Genomic DNA, 22,849 nt, shown 5'->3' with positions numbered 1-22,849 from the left:
CGTATGCCACGAAGAAACAAGAGACAGGGCATAGGGACTCACTAGCAAAATGTTTCAAGGAGTTGGCAGGCTTTTGACAGAAATGTGGGCGTGGGATTGTGGCCTAGTGGTAAGTTGTGGACTGTTGCTTTGGATGAGCTTCAATTCGACTATTGGTCACACCGTAATTTTCTTTTCGTTAAAACGAGGTCAGACGTAAATCTACCTACCTACCTACAGAAATGTGGCTAGGATGAGGCAAGAAATGGTTTGTGTCTGAAATCTCCACAGGCTTATCTCTTTGATTTTATTCAATGCGTAGCTGTACCATGTCGTAGTTATGTTCGCATGCCGAAGTTCACATGTTCATCGCATGTGAACTGTGTCTGTTACGGTTGCCTGCCCCTCTCCAGCATTGTCGGTCACTTACTGCAGCATATTTTTTAGTGACTTCTTTGGTCGGCACCCATAAACCTAAGAGACGAAGAAGAGAGCAAACTGGAAATAGCCACCAGGAGGGACACTATGCATGTCGGCACTAGAATACGAAACGTACGTAGAAAAAGAATAACGAGCGACGAACAGGAGAAACAATTGGAAGGAGTATAAATATCGTAAAATGAGAGGGATAGGTGAGGATGTGAAGAATGCAAGCGTGAAACATGCATGCTCGTTACCAACTCATCAGGCGTGGCTTACGTGTGGCAAATGATTTGCATATGAACACACTAATTGGAGCAAGATGGGAGGTTATCATCGGGATTAGATATTTGTCACAATGAAAAAAAAAATTATAGAATGGCTCTTCACGCTTAACCAATATATGCCTAGTGTCCTACATGTAGTACAGTTATCCCGTTGGCAGTAACTCCTAACATTTCTTGTGTAAAAGCTTGCATTTGACAGCCGTTATCTAGGAGGTCATATCTCTTCTCTGTGCAAACTTTGGTAAGTGTGTGCTAAATTGTTTCTACGTAATGGGCCTCGCAACGTCGTGAACATTGGGACTTCGTGAAGTCACCACCTCATGGTAAAAACGTTACCCATAAGAATTGAAATGTAATTGATTGATTGTTGGCAAGAACATGACTACATGTCCATATGGGACGAAATGTACGTGCGGCAGACTATCTATTCTCTGTAGTTACGATTTCGTGACTTGCAGCATTTGAACCAGCATTGACCTATATGCAGGAGATTAGGCAGATTAGATGCGGTTTCGGGAACCTATAGTAATGGGGCATCAAACATCCTACCGCAGATAAACTAAAGCAACCGTGATTTGTTTTCATCCTCTTAGGAGGGCAGATAATTTTTGATAAGGCTATCGCAAACAAAAACCGCCTGCCCGCGAAAGGCTGAAGATAATTTTCAACCATTGACCCTTGTGATAAGGTGCACGCAGCACTCTCCCTTATTCCGCCTGGAAGTATGCCGTAGCAGTAAGAGAGAAGCAAAGCAGTAATGAATAGGCTACGGGCACGAACTATTCGCCGGACAGCACTCTTATGGGTAAAGAAGTAGGCACAACTTAGAACCGTGTGGCTACTTGTTTGTCACTGAAGCACCAGTAAAATGTCAAAGTATGCAGAGAGTAGGCGCTACCATGACCTGAACGTGTTCTCTGAGCACTTAGTCCTGCAACACGCTAATGCATCAAGATGCATATCTGTCTGGAATAGATACATTCACAGTTTCTCGTAGATGAAGTGGTCACTTTTCTTGCACATAACGCCAACTTCTATGGCCACCAGTGTAATATGTACTTGGAATGTGCATGAAATGTGCTTTCAGGTGCTCTGTTTTGTGCGTGTTTCCTAAGCTACGGCAGTCTTAGTGAACTTTGTTGAAGCAATTTTAAAATTATGGGCACAAGGTTTTGGTTACCGAGTTGTGAGTCTGTTGCAATCGTCTCTCACTGCAAATGCCACAGTACTGCTGCAGTCACGTCTAACACTCAGTGTGGGGAGCCCAAGCACGTGGTAATAAGAGATTAGATAGAAAGTTACTTAAATGTCGTGGTCAGGAATCGACGCCTTTCAGAATCAACCAGTATAATCTAACAAGGATGGAGTCTTGAGGCTTAACTAAACCATTGCAACATACTGCGCCGTTGTAAGAGCAAGAAGCAGTATTATTCGATACTTGCATGCCTTCTTTATGTGTGTGAATGCGTATTAGCACTACCGCGTAGAAAGGGATGACGCTGACCTGCTCACATTTGAAGAGCCGATTGAGGAGTCATTGCGTTCAGGGAGCGAACAATATTTGCTGAAAACACCAAATAGGTTGCCCCGATTGGACAAAATTGTGATTCTACACGACAGGCTAGCTATCTGTTGCCAGTGTCATAAGAAAACTACAGTGCGTTGTGAGAAATGCGACACCACAGATCGAAATAAATAGCCTAAACCCTTGCACTCTGATAAGCAGAGTGCTTGACTAGTGGCCTGCATGTTAGAAATGAGTCCCCGAAAGTCTTTCAACAAAGTTCTTTAAGCAGAAATCACCCTCGAGCACTGGACGATTAACGCACGGCAGAGACACGCGCCACGCTGGCACGGAGCACACTTTGTTGGCCTCGAGTGCCGCCAACTCATATCGTGGTTTTGGCACGTAAAGCCCCGTGGTTTAGTTACTTCTAAAGTGTAGCCAATATATATTCTTTCAAAGGACGTTCTGAAGCTTATTAATTATACTATTGAGAAGATCAGTTTAACAGTGGCGCTCAAGTGTTGCGCATTTCGTAAGGGGAAGCCATAGCTCTTCATATCTTACGTACCTCCCGAGCTTTTTCGTCCTTAGGAGCGCTCTACACTCACCATGGTTGAGTGGTCGCTTTGACATTGCGCTGCTAAGCATGAGGTTTCGAATTCTGGCGGCGGCAGCCATATTTCGATGTGAGCTAAATGCAACAATGGCCTTGTTTGGAGCATTGGCTGCACAGCGAAGAATCCCAGGTGGGCAAAATAAATTCGGAGTCCTCCAATACGGCGTGTCTTGTAATCTTACCGGGATTTTGGCATGTAAAACTCGAGAAATAAATCTTTAACGTTACATACTTCTTGGATTTCTCATTGATTTAGATGCTGTGCTCTAATTTTATGAACTCTTCCTGAATGGGCAATGTTTACGTTCGAGAAGACACGTGTGTGCTCAACGATTTCGTTCATTTGAGACATATTTATTCGTAATAATAATAATATTTGGGGTTTTACGTGCCAAAACCACTTTCTGATTATGAGGCACGCCGTAGTGGAGGACTCCGGAAATTTTGACCACCTGGGGTTCTTTAACGTGCACCTAAATCTAAGCACACGGGTGTTTTCGCATTTCGCCCCCATCGAAATGCGGCCGCCGTGGCCGGGATTCGATCCCGCGACCTCGTGCTCAGCAGCCCAACACCATAGCCACTGAGCAACCACGGCGGGTTATTCGTAATGGCAATCTAATTTTAAGATTGCATTTATTAGTCATTTGCAGTCTCCGAACCCAGTTTATTCATGTTTTTCTGGAAAATTCCCTACAAATTTCGAACGTGTCTCTAGATTTGGCAGTTCTTCAGGATACCTCACTTTTCATTTCTCATGTTACCTTAGAAACTACAGCATCCACTCACCATCGGCAAATCTCTTCTTCAACGCATCCAGTGATTTTCAACAAACCTTTTATAAAACCTCCCGACACTATATTCAATGCTGCTTGCTACAAACACTAAAATTTACCTGTTCCCAGTTCGGAAATTATGTTGCCATTGGAGTAGTGGTTCCAGCCTTAATAAAAGTTGGCGTTCTACATGTGTCCATTCGAAAAGGAAAATTGGAGTTAGCGCTGCGTTACAGCTTCCTCTTAAGTGGCAGTTTTAGTCTGGGTCTCCTATGTAAGCTGATAAGAGTGGAGAAATTTTTTTTGCTGGAAACCATTTCCTTGTATTAAGAAGTATTTTAATGACTGGAAAATGTAGAGAGGTCGGCCGTATAATGGAGCATCCGGCCTGCTACTCTACGTAAGGGAAGGCGAAGAGGGGAAGAACTAGGGTCACAATGAGGGATGATAATAGGAGGAACGAGGTGAAGGACACATTACACAACTGGTATCACAGGCGTGTTAAATTCGAACGAGAAAATTATAATCTATTCTCTACATAAGCAGCCCTATCTGTCCCTTTCTCGCGTCCTGTTATACTGCGTTGTTAGTATTCAAGTTAAGGTCGTCAATGTCTTGATAAATTAAAAGTTATTGAATTTAAAGCAAAATTCATTATTGGCCCTTACTGGTCATTACTAAGCATGTTTAGACATTTGTAACGAATTGTATTTGTTACAAGTTGTCGTTAGACATATTGGTCATTTGGAGTCGTTACTAGCCATTACAAGTCATTTCAGTCATTAGTAGTCATTACTGCTCACTACTAAGCATTTTTAGTCATTTGTAGTCAATCGTGGTCCATTACAAGCCGTCGTTAAACATGTTCGTCATGTCATAGTCATCAGTAGACATCACAGGTCACTGAAGTAATTCTTAGTCATTACTCGGCACTAAGCATTTCTATTCATTTCTAATCAATTGTATTCATTACAATTCGTCGATAGACATATTGGTATTTTCCTAGTCTTTAATAGTAATTAATAAGTCATTAATAGTCAATGTTGGTCATTTCTAGTATTATTAACCTCTACCAATCTCTATTATAACGTTATCATTCACTAACTGTCATTCTCAATCGTTTTTAATTCTTTAATCTGTCTTTAAACTGTCTTCGTATGGCGTGATGACGCTTCGGCGGACACTCCGGTGGTCAGGTCTGCTGACACAAACTTCACCACGAGTCTAGAAAATATTTCGCCTGACAATGCTTGAAAGGACACCAGATGGAAAAGGAGCAGGCGCTGACAAATTTGAACTGGAAGAAAGCCGAAGAGCAAATTCATAAGTGCACAGCTGTACTACTATACGAGGTTGCCGTTAGGTTGATTAATGAACTATGGTAAAAGTGTAAGTGAGCTCTGTTGAAAGCAGCGGAAAAAAACGTTAGAAGACGTACGAATGCCAGACAATTGGCGACGAAGTAGAATGAATTCAAGTTATAAAGATAGGGGGAAAAATAGAGAATTTGTTAATATAGACGCTGACCCCTACATCGGTAATATAACGGTTAGCAGTGCAAGCTATCAAATCGAAGCTGCAAGCATGGGCAGAACATACTGACATATTGGGAGAACTTCAGGATGGCTTCAGAGTTGGTAGGCGTCTGGATGACAACTTATTTGTCCTTATTCAGTGTATTGAAATATCCTGAGTACGAAGGAGGCCATTATATATGTTTTTTTTAGACATTACAGGAGCATGTGACAACGTAGGCGGGGACATTTTGTGGAATATTCTGGAAGGGGAAAGCTTAGCTGACGATTATATACAGATTTTGAGATATTTACTTAGAAAATACAGTTTGTGTTGAATGGAAGCGAGGGGAAAGTTGATATCAACAAGGGAGTGAGGCAGGGGTGCGCTTTATCCCCACTGCTGTTTACGATGTACATGGTGTGGACGGAAAGGGCGCTAGAAGGAGGTAATACTAGGTTTAATCTTTTATACAAACAGGCGGGTACAGTAGTAGAAGAGCAACTTGCAGGTTTGCTTTATGCGGGCAACATTGTGTTCATAGCAAAGAAGCAGTGATAGGCAGTGTTTGGCTAATATCTTTGGACAGCAAGGCGATAAGTTACTTCTTAAATTTAGCGTTCAGAAATGTGCTGTTGTGGTACTGAATAAAAACAACGACCATACAGTGACAATACAGGGCTAGGGAATGCCTCGCGGTAACGAATATAAATACGTTGTTATATGCATAAAAGATGGAAATAGATATATGGAAACACAGAAAAAATGCAATAACAGTTAAGGGGAAGAGAAATGCGGCCATACTGAAACACAGGGCTATGGGGATACAATGGGTACGAGGTGCGCCGGAGTATGTGGAAAGGTGTAAGGGTTCCAGAACTTTTATTTCGAAACACGACTGCTTGCTTGAAGTGAGGGTTAAAATCTGGACTCGATGACCACCAGAGGAAAGTAGGACGCCTCGCATTGGGTGCTCACGGCAAGACTACAAATGAAGTTGTAAAATTCAAACAGCGCTAGACGACAGGACCAGAAAGAGGTCCTCTCGTCTAGCGCTGTTTGAATTTTACTCTTACCATGGAACACGAACTCGCCCAATCCGCTGCCCTTCTACAAATGAAGCTACCGAGGCTGAAATCGGCTGGACAAGTTTTGAAGGGAGGGAAGCTGTAAGTAAAATTGATTGTTAAGAATGACTGAGGAATAAGGAAGTAAATGGGCTGGGAGAGTGTTCAGATATTTGTACAGGAGAAACATTGATTCACAGTAGAGGAAAATAACTAGGAAGCTTGCCAGCAATTCCTAGACGGGTATGGTGAGCAACAAAGAACGTCATGCGGAAACTCGGAGAGGCTACGGCAATCTCATGGGTGTCGGCAATGTAACATAAACTTGCTACGAGTAACTACATAAGAGCAAGAAATGAAATCGGGAAAGAAGCAATTATTGTTAGCTTAAAGGGAGACTCATTACTAATTAAATAGAGATCAGGATGCCTTAGAACACGCACTTATAAGCCGAAATACAAGGAAGAAGCATAGGCTTCCTGTGGTAGAGCTAGGAAAACAATGGAGCATGTTTTATTAGAATATGAAGATATCTGCCCAGCGGTCTATTTAGGCACCACTGGCCTCATTGAAGCCGCTGGGTTCAGCGAGAGCATGGGGAAAGCAAACATGTACCCAGTAGATTAGTACGAGGCTTTTGGAAGATTGGTGGCAGAAAAGTAGGGAAAGGACAAATAATGGAGATGTACAAAAACAAAGTTCCCAAATGTGGTTCAGAAAGGTGTGTGAAGGGAATTCTTTGGGGTTACCTTTTCTTTCGTTTTATTTAAAATAAGTGAGACATTAAGCTATATACTAACACGAGCTTGGAGGTGCAACCTACGGCCACCAGTTTAAAGGGGACGCTCAAAGGGTATATCCTGCTTGAATAGCCGGCGGACCACTCACGTGGTGATGCTTGTACAAGATTGGCGATTGGCGTACCGGTGGACCATATACTGAAAACCACTCGATGGTGTTCGGGCTGTATATGTTTGGGGCTGCGTATCGAGGAATGGAAAACGTGGTGCAGTTGCCCCGACCAAGCGTTCCGGACTCGCGGTGCTACAAACCATCGGCTCTGCCGATATAGGGTCACCCGGTGTGTTACTGTTCCACCTTGCATTTCTATGGGTAATTTCTTGTAAGAAATTGTAAATACAAGTTACATCTGTCTGCTTTTATCCACCTTAGGTTTCCAGTCAACCTATCGCCGCTTTACTTAGAGGCAGTATTCTTCACTTGCGGATACCGTCTCTGGCAGTCCGTCTCGGACGCCCAAGAAGAAAAAGAATACTCTCTATTTTTGAGATGGAGGAAGAAGCTGTTCCCTTACTGTAGCGTAACCAACAAACTTTCTAACCTAAAATAGGCCGATTGAGCTCTGTTCAATATCGAGGTAGAATGTGGTATTGTTTCGTTAGGAAACGACAACGCTTGCATTTAACTTTGCATTTGTCGTTGTTGCCACTACTAGAACGCAGATGTTTCAACTGTTGGATAATACAGATGCCTCTACTGAAGGCGGGGGTTTACATAATGTATTTTTTTCTTGTTATTCTTGTCGCAGTTAAGACTTCAGCCACGGGAACAACGTAACCTCGATTCACTGATGTGCAACACCGTGAAGCGGATCTCTTCGCTGAGCAGCTTTTGCCTGATTGATTCAGATTTAACTAATACAGCGATCACAGTTGCGCTCTTCTCAGCTGTCACTCATCTGTTGCGGTCGCGACTCACGGAACTCTCTCTGGAGCACCTGCGACTGACCAATCTTTCCAAGGAAGCGTGTGCTTCGCTGGATGCTTTCATGACGGCACTTTCGGAGACAAGTGCACTCAAGTGGCTCAGAGTCGTCAATACGCTCTTCCCAAACGAGGTAACTTGCGCGCGTGCGTGCCTCTGTATGTGTGCCTGTGTGTGTGCGTGTGCGCTAAGAAATGTGATGCAGTTGACTAGTGATAGGGTAGCCCTGAAGTGAGTGCAGTTTTTAAATCTCTGCAAGCGGAAGAATAGAGCTGCACAGAAATACTTCTTAAGCACCCTCTTTTATCCCTGCGTTATGTGCTGTTGTTAAAAGTGAAAATAATAAAATAAGCTCTTGCGTTTGATTTCCCACAGCCACAGGGTGCGCCTCAGTTGAGGGCTCAGGAATATTTTCGAAATTTTGAGCGATAATTTTTTTGCAGCAAAGCTGTATTGGCCACCTCACAATGGGTCTGTCGTGTTCGCAGGCAAAAAACACGGGAGGCGCGCGCCGCTGGGGTTCTTGCAGCACCAGCAGATGGCGCTCGCCTCCATGGCGTTGACGGCGCCGGTCGTGGGGGGTAAATATAGAAGAAACAGAAGTATCGCCTTCGCGCATAGCGTTCGCCGCACGCGTTTCCCAGTAAAGAATGCGGCTGTATTCTTTGCAATGGCCGGGAAGCGGCAAGTGTAGCATACGAAGAAGGGAGCGATGTAACTACACCTTCATGCTTAAAAGAACCCGCCTAGGAATTGATTTGTGTTGGGACGGTGCCACGGGCAAGGCCGCGTATAGTGAGTACTTCCGATGTCCAGCGTGCATACGAAGCGCGGTGAAAGTGCGGCTGAGTGCATTTCTAATCAGTCTGGTCCACTCTTTGTTGGTGCACGAAGTAGCGGCGCAAGCCAACTCGCGAGCCGTTGAACCGTTACAGCCTAACAATTAGGTAACGTGCGTGTGAATGTCGCTGTGTGACTAATATGAGACTACGTCTCAATGGGTAATCGTTCTAGTTATTCACAGCTCCACTGTCGAACCACATTAACAGCGTGGATTAGAAACATTTTTTTTTCTTAGTGTATCAAATGTCCCTATACGAGGGGATTTATATTCCTTCCGCGTGCACACGTGGGCATACAGTCGGGGATGAAACCAGACCGCGGACGAAGGAAAACGTTACGGCCTGTGATCCCAACGCTTTTCAGGAAAATTTACAGACACCACGCCAGATGGTCATAAATTTATCCAGTGCACCCTACCACATCGGTAAAGATATGATTGCGGTGTGCGCAGGGTAGTGTACTAATTAATGATCAATTTTCGGTCGATGTGTAACTTCTTCGGTAAAGACCGAGAAAGCTAGCAAACTTCAGCAAGTCCTCCTTCTTGTAATGCTTGTAATTAATTCGCCGGGTGTCGCACTAAACGAGTTGGAAAACGCTAACTTTTTCTCCTTTCAATAAACTCAAAGAATCCTAAAACACCTTGTCATAACTAGACACCGGTTCCTCAGACACTAAATATCGCTGTTTTTAGTCGCCTTTAACTGGCAGTATAGTTGCTACTTACGCATTTGTAGGCGCCAAAAACCGATAATTAGCCGTGTATAGGCTAAAATAATTTCTCCTGTCCATCTGAGGATAACTTATGATTTTGCGAGAAATAAAACCCATTAAATGCATGTTTCGTGAAATTCATTTATTTTCTCAATACAATAAAAGGAGGCTGCACGATTTATCTGAAATATAGTGTGCCTAGACATACAACCGCGGGAGAAGTTGTGAAAGCAGTCACAAACACGCACCACCTCGAGATCTTCGTGTTTCAAGTTGTGCCTATTTTTGCTTGGTATCGGTTTATGAGGGCAAACACTCAACATCCACCGAAGTTACCGGCACATACTTCTCGTTCGGTACGTTTGATGATCTATTGCCCTATGGGATTGCAAAATGTTCGCTGGTCAAAACCTGCAACAGTTCTTTCAATACCTAACAGCTGATACTTTTGTACCGCGTAGTTTGAAGCTTTTAAATAGCTTGAACAACAGCAGGTTCATTAGGGATGGCAACGAACCTTTTCTTAAACTTCCATGTTAGCCCCATACTCGTGGTCAGAGTCGCAACTAGGCATTCAAGTTTCCAGATGACGTCAGCTGAAGATATCAATTCAGCCCACAAGTAGGTTAAGACACCTCCGAGTGTATCTTCGCGTATAGCAGTTTCAGCCCTTCTCACAGAAGCGCACTAGCCAGCCGCAAATCTGTTAATAAGAGCCTTAACACCGGCAAAGCATTCGCGGTAACAATCGGCTGCCTTCAGTCCAGTTCCCCAGTGAGTTATAACATTCTATACAAGGCAAGGCTAGCACAAAACTCTTAAACATTTGTAGGCTCTCAAAATCGAATGTAGGCAGTAACATCGAACTAGTCATTCAAATACCCGATAATGACGCCAATAAAATGTTTCTAGCCATAGTAAGTGTTTATATGCTAAATAGGCGCGATAAGGAGGTAAGAAATAAATGAGCATTCTGCCTGAAGTTCTGGTTCCTAGTTATACGTGATCAAAATGAATAACAGCTCTATGAAAACAATAAGCTACACGATCGGAGATCGTTGTTCCAAAAGTGCGTTCAGTTTGCGTTCACTTTCACCTCACGCGGTTGGCCGAGGCCGCGCTGAGTCGACGGCTAACGACTCGGCGCAGCCTATATGCGTGAGCTGAAACTGAACGTGCGTTTCGAAGAACGATCTCCGATCGCACCCCAGGTCAACACATTCTAAAGCCCTGTTCACACTTAGAGATTTTCGGGTGCTGATCTGGTCGGCGACAGGAAAACATGCTTTGCGCCACGCAAAAATTTCGCGTCTTACCATTCAGTCCGGGAACGATATCTGTCCCCGAAAAAAAAAACGCTGCGCTTGTTTCAAGCCATGGAACACAATGCGCATCTTTTTTTCGTACAGTGAACAGTATTAGTTCAGTGGGGCGCATTTCTACAGGGTCGATCACGTCGCGTTCTATAATGGCTTCTAGTGGATCTAGCGGCTTCTAGCTGGTTCTAGCGGCTTCTAGCTGGTTCTAGTGGCTTAGCACGTTCTATAATGCCTAGTAAAATTTCTGCTACCTGTTTAAGGTTCATCCTGGTGACTCAGGGATGCATCTGTCTCCAAAATCTTCAGCGCCCATCTCCTCGTGCTGCGTAATTTTGCCTTGCTTGCTCATGTTTCCCGTTTCCCGAAGCGTGTGGGGTTTGTATAATTTTTCTGCGAGCCTGTGACCGCATGCGCCTAAGTAACATAGGGTCTACGTTTGTTGTTTGTGCAGTGTATCTAATCTTTTTCGGTTACTTGTGCAGATAAGCGAAATACTTTTGCACTAGCCGTGAATTCGTAACTGACCTGCGAGAAGAGAGTAGCGAACTTAGTCCATGCACAGCCCCTCTCTTGAGAGCTAGTGAATCGCGACAGACATTTCTTCACGCACGACGACAACTTTGTCGGGAACGTGACCATTTCTTCATCGATAAGATACCGCCAACTCGCGTGATGGAAAGCTCTCCAGTTTGAACGCGCTTGCATGGGCAACTTCTTTGGAGGTAACAAGAATAGTAGACCATCTTACTCTTTCACTTACGTGTCTCTTAGTGGCACTCGCACCTCGGCATTGGTGTTCTTTTGGTTAAGCGGGCGAACGTCTATCCCTGGCACGATAACCGGGCGAGGAGGAAGCGCAGCGCGCGTCACCCGGCGAGGCGTAACCCCCCAGCGAACGGCGTACGAAGCGCACATTACAGTGCTTACGTCACAGCTTGTAAAGAGCGCGCGCGCGCAGCTGTTGCGAGCAAGCAGTTGAGCGCCGCGAGAGAGGAGAGAGTGACGTCACATCCACTATGCTAGGCAGGTGTTCAGTCTGTGCGAGGCAACGCTTTTCCATTAATTAGCCGGTTAAATATCAGGCCACCTTCTTGTGTGTGATTTCATCAGTGACGCCATTACTTCCGCTTTCTACTTTCGTGTTTCCAGGAATTTCGCCAAAGTCGTGCTCACGTGGTGGGTCTCTAAAGTCTACGATTGTGTGCTATGGTGTGCGGTAATCACTAATTTCTAATTGTATTAATTCCACACACTTCGGTAACTCAACTTGTAACTAAAATTATGTTCTGATATCAAACCTACAACGAAACGCGCGAATATTGTACTGTACTATTTTATTGCTTCTTTTCTGATTTTATATTTAATTTAGTCTCCGGCCGTCTCAGGAGGTGAACCGGAAGCTCTGCGCAAGAACTAAGAGTGTCGCTTGATGCTCGTACCACTAAAAAGCTTAAGAGGAACCAAAATAACTGATAGAATTAAACCACGTCTACTGCAAGACACATTTGCAGCAGATAAGACGCGCACGAAAGACACATGTGTGACGACAAGGCTTGCAAATACTAACTCAAAGCAAATGCGAACTAGTCCCAGAAGCAGCGTTCTTTGAAACCCACATAGCCGATGGCGTTAAATGTCGAGAAGGCGGAATAATGCGGGGTCGTAACCGTGAGTAAACAAGGAAATTCAATCTGAATAAATTACAGAGATTGAATTTGAGGCTCGATCTTGTAATCTTGAGACCACGAGATCGAATGCGCGTCAGGTCATTGTTGTTGGACAATAATACCGAGACGCGGTTCTGTACGTAATATCATTTGTGGACTAAAAATTTATTCATCAAAAAGTAATGTACAGCACGCAGGACAAGGGCTGTGAGAGACGACATACACAGCGCTGCTTCCAACAATATCTAGCTGCGTTACCCCATCGTGTGTATATGTACTAGAGGCAGCATGCGCAAAAAATAAAAGGCCGTCATAAGGGGTGTTTTAACAGCAAGTGACTGTACTAAAAGCATGGTCCCTTGAAAAAAAAAACCATTGCGGTTTCTATCTGTTTAGATACGTGACTTCACTAGGGGTCAGCGCCATAGAGGGAGCACTAACGCACATACTACCGAGTTCTCTAAAGATATTGACACGTGTACTTGTTTGACATTCGGTGCCATCCGGTGACATTCGGTGTGTACTTGTTTGACACTCGGTGCCATCCTAGTCCAGAGAAAAAACGTACTTGTACGCATGATAGCTTACGCTAGCTGGACGTTGTCAAAAGCGGAAGGCAATTATTCTACAACCAAAAGGAAAATCTCGCCATTGTTTGGGCTACAGCGAAATTTCGCCCTTACCTCTATGGCAGGCCATTCAAAGTCGTCAGCGACCATCACGCCTTGTGTTCGCTAGGAAATTTAAACGCACCTTCAGGACGGCTGGAGCAGTGGAGCCTAAGACTGCAAGAATATGATATTACTGTAACCTGCAAGTCCGGACGAAAAGTCTGATGCCGATTGCCTTTCACGCGGCCCCATTGACTCGCCGCCGCAGAATGACGAGGATGACGACGCCTTTCTCGGAATAATAGGCACAGAAGACTTCACTAAACAGCAACGAGCAGACCCGGAGCTAAAAGGCCTCGTCGAGTATTTGGAAGGGAACGCGACGTAGTACTTAGGGCATTAAAGCGCGGATTGTCTTCGTTCACATTACAAAACAACCTGCTCGTAAAGAACTTCTCACCAGTTCGCGCCAGCTACCTTCTTGCTGTTCCGTCAGCGCTGCGTCCAGAAATACTGTGTGCCCTACATGACGAGCCAACCGCTGGGCACCTCGGATTCTCCCGAACGCTGTCGAGGATACAGGAAAGGTACTACTGGCGTCGTCTGACCGCCGACGTCGCCCGTTACGTCAAGGCATGCCGAGACTGTCAGCGACGCAAGACACCACCGATAAGACCAGCAGGATTACTACAGGGCATCAAACCTCCTTTTCAACCATTTCAGCAGATCGGGATGGATTTTCTGGGACCGTTTCCGGCAGCAACATCCGGAAATTAGTTAATCATCGTGGCGACGGACTATATCACCCGCTTCGCTGAAACTGAAACTCTACCGAAAGGCAGCGCAGCCGAAGTGGCGAAATTTTTTTTCGTCCAGAACATTCTGCAGTGACATGGCGCCCCAGAAAGCCTCATCATCGACAGAGCAACAGCGTTTACAGCAGAACTCACCCATGCCATTCTGCAGTACAGCCATACAAGCCACAAGAGGACAATTGCCTACGACCCACAGACGAGTAGTCCTATAGAGCGCCTGAAAAAGAGCCACGCCGACATGCTGGCAATGTACGTCGACGTCGAACACAAGACCTGGGATGCCGTCCTGCCGTACCTAACATTCGCTTACAACACGGCAGTGCAGGAAACAACAGAGATCACGCCGTTTAAGCTGGTTTACGGTAGGAACCCGATGATGATGCTCGACGCCATGCTGCCGCACATCACTGACGAAGAGAATCTTGGCGTCGATACCTATCTCCAGCGTGCCGAAGAAGCTCGACAGCTCGCCCGCCTACGGATCAAGAACCAGCAGCGTACCGGCCGTCGACACTACAACCTCCGACGACGCTTCCTCGAGTACCAGCCCGGCGACCGTGTTTGGGGTTGGATCCCGATACGCCGATGAGAACTGAGTGAGAAACTATTGCTACGCTATTTCGGACTCTACAAGGTGATTCGACGTATTGGCGCATTGGACTATGAGGTCATATCAGACGACATTTCGCCTTCACAGCAGCGCCGCGCGTGATCTGAAGGGGTCCACGTGGTGCATCTTAAACCATTTTACGGACGCTGAGGAACTTCCTTATTTTGTTGTTCTTTTTGCTACGACTGTTTTTTTTATCACTTTCATTTGCAGCATCGGGTCGATGCTTGTTAAGACAGGGACATTGACACGTGTACTTGTCTTCATCGGGTGACATGTTTCACCGCCTAACAAATGTTATCGCGAAGCGCAGGAAGCGCCTACAGGCATCTGAAGTTTCTCGAATGTTATCAATGCTTACATCCCCTGTCTGTGACCGAACCTTGTGTAATCTGAGCGCTTGTGTGCACGACGCGAACAGTGTAGAACTTTGTGGGAGGCACCCGGGTCCCATCGATTACTCTGAAACATTCGACGAGTGATGTATCAAAGCCGACGCGCTTGAACCACTGATCAGATTTTCGACGATCGCCATCTGTGTTCGCCGCTGTCGCCGTTCTTTGAGTGTTGCCTGTTCTTGAGGGCAGAAGCTCGCCCAACAAAACGCTAGTTTCAACTTTCTTAGTTTGGCTGCTTTCTTCACCGTCAATACCACGTGACAATATCAGCTTACGCAATTTGCCGGGTGAGCTATGAGCTGTGTCTCGCTAAAACTTCAGTATCTTCAAAGACTGGCACGCAGCCACAGTCCCGTCAATGGATGCCCAAGTGACCTTGTACAGTGCTGTGGACGTTGTTAGAGTGCTTGAGCATGAGGTAGCGGGATCGAATCCTGGTCACGGCGGCCGCAATTTGATGGGGGCGAAATGCGAAAAAGCCTGTACTTAGATTTAGGTGCACGTTAAAGAACCCCAGGTGGTCGAAATTTCCAGAGTCCTCCACTACAGCTTGCCTCATGATCAGAAAGGGGTTTTTTCACGTAAAACCCCGTAATTTATATTTTTGTTACAGTGCTCTCTTAGACGATCGTTTGAGCACCTAACAGTCTCTCCAGCATATTTAATGCCGCAAGACGGGGAAATTCGGTAGACTACATTTGTTGTGCACTTCACAAAACGTTTTCTGTGCCCGAAAGAGCAACAACTCTGATGTGATTTAGGCGTGTTTACACGCTTACAGCGCCTTGCCAACTTTTCGGGGCTGATAAAACGACTGGTTCTTGCACCCTGCCCAATTTTCTTTAGCCTATGGGAGACATCATGCACATACGGTGGCACTGCAAACCTGCGTCTTTCAGCCAGCTGGTTCCTTGACTAAGCGGGCTCATAACGTTTTGTGCGCCTCAGAAGGTGTTCCGCTATGGCTGAAATTAAGGCCGAAGGGTAGCCAGCCCAAGAAAGGCGATCAACCTGTGCAGCAAGACTATGTTACATCTCATGTGGGCAAGATTTATTGAGGCTGTTAACGAGAGAGAACTTTATAATACCTCGTTTAACGAGCTTTGAGTGTGCTAAGTTGAAGAGCAAGAGTGGCTTCTTACTTCTTGGTTCGAAGCACCAGCGCACATGTTTGTTAGCAAGGCACAGCCTGAGATCTAGAAAGCGCAACGAGTCATCAATGTGGACATCATGCGTAAGTTCTAGAGGCTCCAGCTCTTTCTTGAAGACATCCAAGACTTCAAAACAGCAGGCTGAAAAGCGTGATCAGTACATTCAATAAATATCGGGTAGTCGTCCAGAAACCTGCACACTTCGACAACAGGGGACGCGGCTAGTTGACCATGAATATTGCGATCGTGATGAGCTAGATAAATATCGCTTAGTACCGGCGCTACGCATGATCCTATACAAACACTGTTCCTTTGTATGTAATTTTGTTCATTCCATGAGGCGTAAGTTGATTTCAAGTAGAAGTTTAGCCATTCAAGAAAGCCGCTAATAGAAACACCTGCAGCATTCTGTAAGCCAACTGATCCAAAGTCATCAATGTATTCTTCAACAACCAGTAGCATTTTGTGACGTGGAAGTGAATGGTACAGATGTTTAATGTCGATCGAGAACATCTTGAGTCCCTTTTCATTCTCTCCTAAACTAATACCTTCAACAGAATCTCTAACAAGAAAATGATCGTCAATGATTATAAAGTTTAGTTTATCTGGCAAAAACAAGCCAACAGCTTTCTGCCAAGTCGCCGTATTAGTTACGGTAACCCGCAGAGGGCAGTAATTCTGATGCGTCTTAGCTGAAAAGAAAATATCTTAGCTTGGCTTTTTAGTTTTTTCTATTACTTTTGCTAGCTTTCCCTGCAAATCCCTTTTGCTAAGGGATTTGCATAGTTTTCTTGCTTTTAATTTCACGTTTGCACGGGAAATTCTGTCATCACTTTTAAAAACTAAATCAACGGCAAGGGTGGCCTTCGCATTGAAGTCACCCAGCGGCAGGACAACGAAACCATCTTTATCAGAGGGTAAAAGTTATAACGAGTTCGCTTTCAGAAACGATGAAACACATCCGATCGGGAGTACCTTTGTGGAAGGCTTGCAACGCGTTAAAACATCCACACCGCCTGCAACACACCTTTCAGATTTGATGTCAGGGGCCTGTCCAGCGACATTTCTTATTTAGAACCTGCTTTTGAAAATTTTCACATAATACGTATGACGGGTAAGTTGCTCAGATAACATAACTGTAACTAAACAGTCGTTCACTTTATATACCTGAGTTGACTGCATCCAAAACCTTGTAGCAAATCAGGTACTCACGTGACCTGAACTAGTATTTGTGGTGAGAAAACAAGTGGTGGCATTTTCCTAAGTTTGGTTTCGCTCACTGTAAACGCAGGTTTCTTGTGCCTTATTGGAGACTTTTCTATCCGTGAAAATTTTCCACGCTCCATTTTTTCCAAAATATAGACGTCGCGGCAACGTTTCGTGCTTGCCTGTATGCAACGTCACTTGCATACCGTCAAGTGGTCAGTGAGACTAAATGCCCCACTGGAAAGCGAATTACCTTTGATGTTCCTCAATTCGGAAGCACACATCATGAGTTGCAAGCGCTAACAATTAGTTCCCTTTCATATTGATGACGAGCTTACACACAGAACATATTCTCAACTTTTCTAAGATGCCTTACAAGCAGAATTTCACCAGGTTCATAGGCATCTAGATTTTAATCGAATGGCCACATTCATTTACCTGAAATCATTGACTACATATTTTAGAAGAATATCGACGTAGTTTACTATGCTACTTTGCTATCCTTCCATATATTGGTCAGCTAATGTGTTTTAATCCTTAATTTTTTTCCTTTCCGTGTTTCCTCCACTTCACATTCCTTCTTTCCCGTAAAATCATTCATATTCAACCTTTCTGCTCATTTCCCGCGAATATGTTTTCCATCTACTGTATCATTGCCCCGTCTCTTTCGTATTACTAGCACAAACGCGGGACGTATGCAATGAAACCCAGGCAATTTTTGGTGGTGGTTTAGATTATGTTTAATAACGCTTCGGTTTCTGCTCTATCAAACTTTGAAATGTGCCCTTCTTTACCATCTCTCAAATGACTTTGGCAACTGTTAAGCGAAGGCTTCTACAACTGACTTACGATTACCCCTTATTTCGAATTCACTACCGTCCGCGAAGGCGTCTTCTTTCCTCATTGACAGCCGATTCGTTACTTGGAAGGTTCTCAGCTGCACGCTTTGCCGAACTTTGTTTGCTAAATATTGGTCTTTGTTGCGAATAACAGATTTGTCGTATTTAGAATCACCCCCCTACTTCGTTTACCAACTTCAATTCTAACGCTTTATGCGACGCCTCTTGTTCTTTTTTTTCTCCTTATATTTTTTTGTTCGCGTTATCTTTTTTTGAATGTCCACGTTTATCTTCCTTCCTAACCTAACACTTTATCTTCGTCTGCACCCGCTCAACAACGCCTGGTAAGCACCGTTATCGTTCAAATTAGCCCCCGTATGTTACAAGTGCTAAAATGCACGCATTTTATTCTTTTCCTTTTCAAGAACAACGATACGTTGCCGTTTATAATTAAAAATTCCGACCGCATGCGCTTTCATTTCTAATCACCAGCAGGTTTGCTGCACACGGACCGTGGTCCTTGTTATTGCAACGCGAGTGTCATGCACTCTCGATTGTTCAGTTTCGTTGCGTGGCTTTATGATGATTCTGCAATCACGAGAGAGCGCTGGCGCGGTGCGATAAAACGCATACATCCAAAACGCTGTCGTACTATTACTAAAGGTAATACTTGCCTCTTTGTAGGTGCGCTAATAGATGATTGCGATACGCTTTATATACTCAAACTCTTAGTCCCGAGCGCGTATAAAGGACACAATGTTCCACGCATGAAAGAGGCGAACCGTAAGCACTGGCACACGATTTTGCCGCAACCAACCGCACCTGCTGCTACCACCGCCCCAGAATCATATTTACTTTGTTTGAAGGCACAAGTATGGCCAATAAAGTTCTCGCAGTTTAGTCGTGCTCGCCGCGCTGACTGTTTACCTGCGCTCACTGGACTGTGCGTCACAATATCTTCGCCTAAACTGGCACTTCTATGCAGCTTCACGAGACTGATGGCTAGTCTGGAACTCTTCTTCTTTTATCAGTCTATATCATTACCTATTTGCGTGCATGTATTTTGAAATACTGGCTTGTGGTCTGTAGACAGTCGTCATTATGCTGCGTACGTTGTGGTTTATTAAGGTTCATACATTTGATCCCCTAAACGGCCCTTAATATTTTTAGACGTTTGGGCTTCCTGGTTCGCCAATATGACAAATCATGGCGCTGAAATGCATAAATTTATTAGAAAAATACATTTGTTCATGGTTAGTGCTCATCTGTCGTCTCAGTTTGTCCTTCTCTGCGCTCTTGCGTCTCTGTCGTGGTGTAACTCTCAATATTGTCCAGTTCATATCATTTATCACACCTTGAAAGTCCCAAAGTTGCACAAAGTAACTGTCATACTCAGGTCGATGGTAGCTTAGATTTTCTTTTTGGCTACCCTCCATGATCCTTCATAATTGGCCTTCGGAAATATTTGTAGCAAGCATACAGTTTAACAGATTTTGTCTTCGTCGGCAAACACTTATTTATTTATTTATTTATTTATTTATTTATTTATTTATTCATACAATACTGCAGGCCCAAATGGGAGCCCAAGCAGGAGGGGCAGAATACATAAATATATAAACATTTACATATACACATATAACATATACATACACTTATGAAAAAAATACATTAGCAATGCAACGTAGGTAAATATAAAAAAATGAAAGCCACGACTAAGTAAGATTAAGAGAAGGTACATACATTCAAGGAAGACAGCTTGACAAACATTAGATCAGTATCACACGCATATATGAGCACTTGCAACCACTATCGCGAGAGGGGGGAAATATAGTACCAGAAGTTGAACAAGCGACTATTGCAAAATACTGAAAATAGAGTAAGGAAGATGTGGAAAGTATCAAACAAAATTCACATGTAAAAGAGGAAAACGAAAACAGTAACAAGCCTTGCCGCAATTGCAATACCGTTAATATTGAAGACACATGCGTTCAGTAGAATCGGTGTTTATGAATTGTGATAATCGCAGGGTGTTCCAATCTGTTACAGTGCGCGGGAAGAAGGAAACCTTAGAGGTTAGTTCGGTTGTTATAAGATGGTAAAGAATCAGCGTGACGATGCCGTGTTCGACGCGCTGTGAGTGGTTTAACATAAGCCTGTGGTTGGAGGGACAAACAGTTGTTCTTAGCTGATATTTCGCTTCTAAGTATTATAAAAGCTGTAGAATCGGTAGATGTGTAGTGAGGTGTTCAGTGGTGTTTCTTCAATGCTTTCTTTACAATCCTGTGCATTGCGTGTACCTAAGGTGGTCGTCTGCATTCCCTCAATAAATTCTATTTTTATCTCAATTACGTGACTAGAGAAGAACAAGTTTTAACGGTGTTGGATCTGGAGGCCGATCCCAATTGCTGTCCCCCCGATTTTTGGGCTTTGCCCTTGGGTGTGGGAGTTTGCCGAGGTTGAAGAGGACGTCGAGGAGAAAACTGGAAGTTTATTTACATTATTCACAGTGAGAGGACCAAGAAATTAAGTCATAGTGACTACGGGCCGGCAGCAACTCGGACGCTGCGGCCCATGGCAAGATTCTCGAAAGAGATGAATGAAGGAATGCTCTCTTGCTGCTCCCAGACTCTGGCTTTAAGCCCTTCAGTGTCTCGAAGTCACGTCACGTTCGGCCAATCGGCGAGCCCGCTCAGGTGACGCCATTTTCGGCCAGTCGGCGAGCCCGCTCAGGTGTCGTCATTTTCGGCCAACGGTAGGCGCCCATGCGATTGTGTCACACCCGGCGGAGAGTGTCGCTTCCTGGGCCCCAATTGTCCGAGGACTTACTTCTCTCTGCGGTATTGCCTTCCCGGTCTGCAACTACCGTCACCAAGGCGGACGGGGGGGGGGGGATTACTACCAGGGCTTCACGGTGCATTACAGCCGTCTTGCCTCGGGACCCACGTTACCTGGAACAGTACCAGGCTCTCGCTTCACTTTCGGGAAGAGTCAAGTAGTGAATAGCTCCAACTGCGGCACACGAGCTGGGGGACGCCAACTCGTTTGCACGTGCCGTGCCTCGAGAACGGGGTAGATGTGCTTCTGCGCTCCTTAATTTTCTGTGACGCGATTCGATGTGGTCTGGTGAACTCGGAGGCTCAGGAATAGGTCCCGTATCTAACAACGGTATCCTTGAGACGAAGCATAGTCAGCGGTCTTGTTCATATAAAGTAGAATATATTTGTACGAATACTAATACTAGTGGCTGCACGTAGCATTGATGATTTTATAAATTGCGTCTGTCATGCGCTTTTTCCTAAAGTACACTAGCAATTTACCATTTGAGCAATAAGAAACGCAGTTATCGTTAACACCTCTGCTTGAAACGCAGCTTTTGATGGGGGCGAAATGCACTGATACACTATCAACTGCACTGCACTGACACTGCACTGACACTGCACTGGCACCGCACTGGCACAGCGCCGACACTGTGCCGAAACTGGGCTGATACTGGGCTGGAACTGCTCTGAGGCTGCTCTGATACCGCACCGAGGCTGCACTGCACCTGCACTAACACTGCTATAACTGCGGTAACGCTCCTGTAACTGCTCTAACACTGCTGTAACACTGCTGTAACACCTGACTAGCACTGCACTAACCCTGCAAAAACATACCCGCCGTGGTGAAAAAGGGGCGAAATGCGAAAGCACAGGTGTACTTAGATTGAGGTTCATGTTAGATGCCCAGGTGGTCTAAATTTCCGGAGCCCCCACTACAGCGTGCCTCGTAATCAATTATTGTTTTGGCAGGTAAAACCCCATAATTTATTTCTTAAGTAATCTAAGAATTTACGATTTGAGCAATAAGAAATGTCGTTTTGCAAAAAAAAATGTCGGCGAAATGCAAAACACACCAGTGTATTAGCTGTAAGTCCATGTTCAATAAACCGCGGTGGTCAAAATTAACCCGGAGTCGCCCACTTCGGTGTGCCTTATAATGAGCTCGTGCTTTTCTCACACAGAACTCCACATAATTATTTTTTCTCTAAATAATCACATAATAAACAGTGAGGCCCCGGTTACTTGCGAGCAGAATAGCAGCATGCTCAGTCATTATGAACTAAATGTCGGGTTATTCCTGCAGCGTCGCAGTTTAGTGTAAAATTACAGGTGCATGCAACGTAACGCTCTACGCCTTGGAAGCAAAAATAAAGCTTGGAAAGAATTTGTCCGCTTGCAGAGGAACAGTGAGGTTATGGCAAAGTATTCTGCAAGCATTTTTTTCTGCTGTATGACTAGTTTTTCTTGCTCACGTGAACGGTCACATTGCAATGAGCAGCTCAGCATATTCACTGACTGGAGGCTGCTGATCGCACCTTTCATGAAAAGGCGTGATGCTTTTGTAGAAGTAATTTTACTGTTTTCACTTGCCATGTACGCCTGTTTCTGTCTAGGTGTTCGACTTCGTCGGAAAGCTGCTGCAGGCCCTTGAAAAGAGCACCGACATCTCTTGCCTAATCTTGGGTGCCTCCTTTTCATCTCACCGGTGCGGTTCAAGCTTCAAGCGAATGCTTGCCAGACCTTCGGCTCCTCCCGACGTGACTGTAATTTGCCACAACCACACTTACCGCACCAAGGCAAACATTGTGTTCGGAGCCCTCATTACCAACAAAACAGTGACCAAGCTCACCATTGAGGGCTTCAAATTGGGTGTCCAGGATTCTAAGTCAATCTCGAAGTTCCTTGCCACCAACAATACCATTCAGGAGATGGCACTCGTTAGTATTGAGTGGGACTTGAGGAAAC

General features: G+C 44.8%; 1 protein-coding gene across 1 annotated transcript in view; it reads left to right on the top strand.

The window, feature by feature from the left end:
- The window catches only part of LOC139057609 (high-affinity choline transporter 1-like), a 74,312-nt gene extending 51,676 nt beyond the window's left edge, over window positions 1-22,636 (top strand). The window contains exon 5 of the mRNA XM_070536138.1: window positions 22,498-22,636. The gene's annotated coding sequence lies outside the window, so the exon portion shown is untranslated. The remainder of the gene's footprint in view (window positions 1-22,497) is intronic.
- Window positions 22,637-22,849: the final 213 nt, after the last annotated feature.

The sequence above is a fragment of the Dermacentor albipictus genome, chromosome 3 (genome assembly GCF_038994185.2).
Source record: "Dermacentor albipictus isolate Rhodes 1998 colony chromosome 3, USDA_Dalb.pri_finalv2, whole genome shotgun sequence".
NCBI classification, from domain to species: Eukaryota; Metazoa; Arthropoda; class Arachnida; order Ixodida; family Ixodidae; genus Dermacentor; species Dermacentor albipictus.
This window is presented reverse-complemented; position numbering and strand designations above follow the sequence as displayed.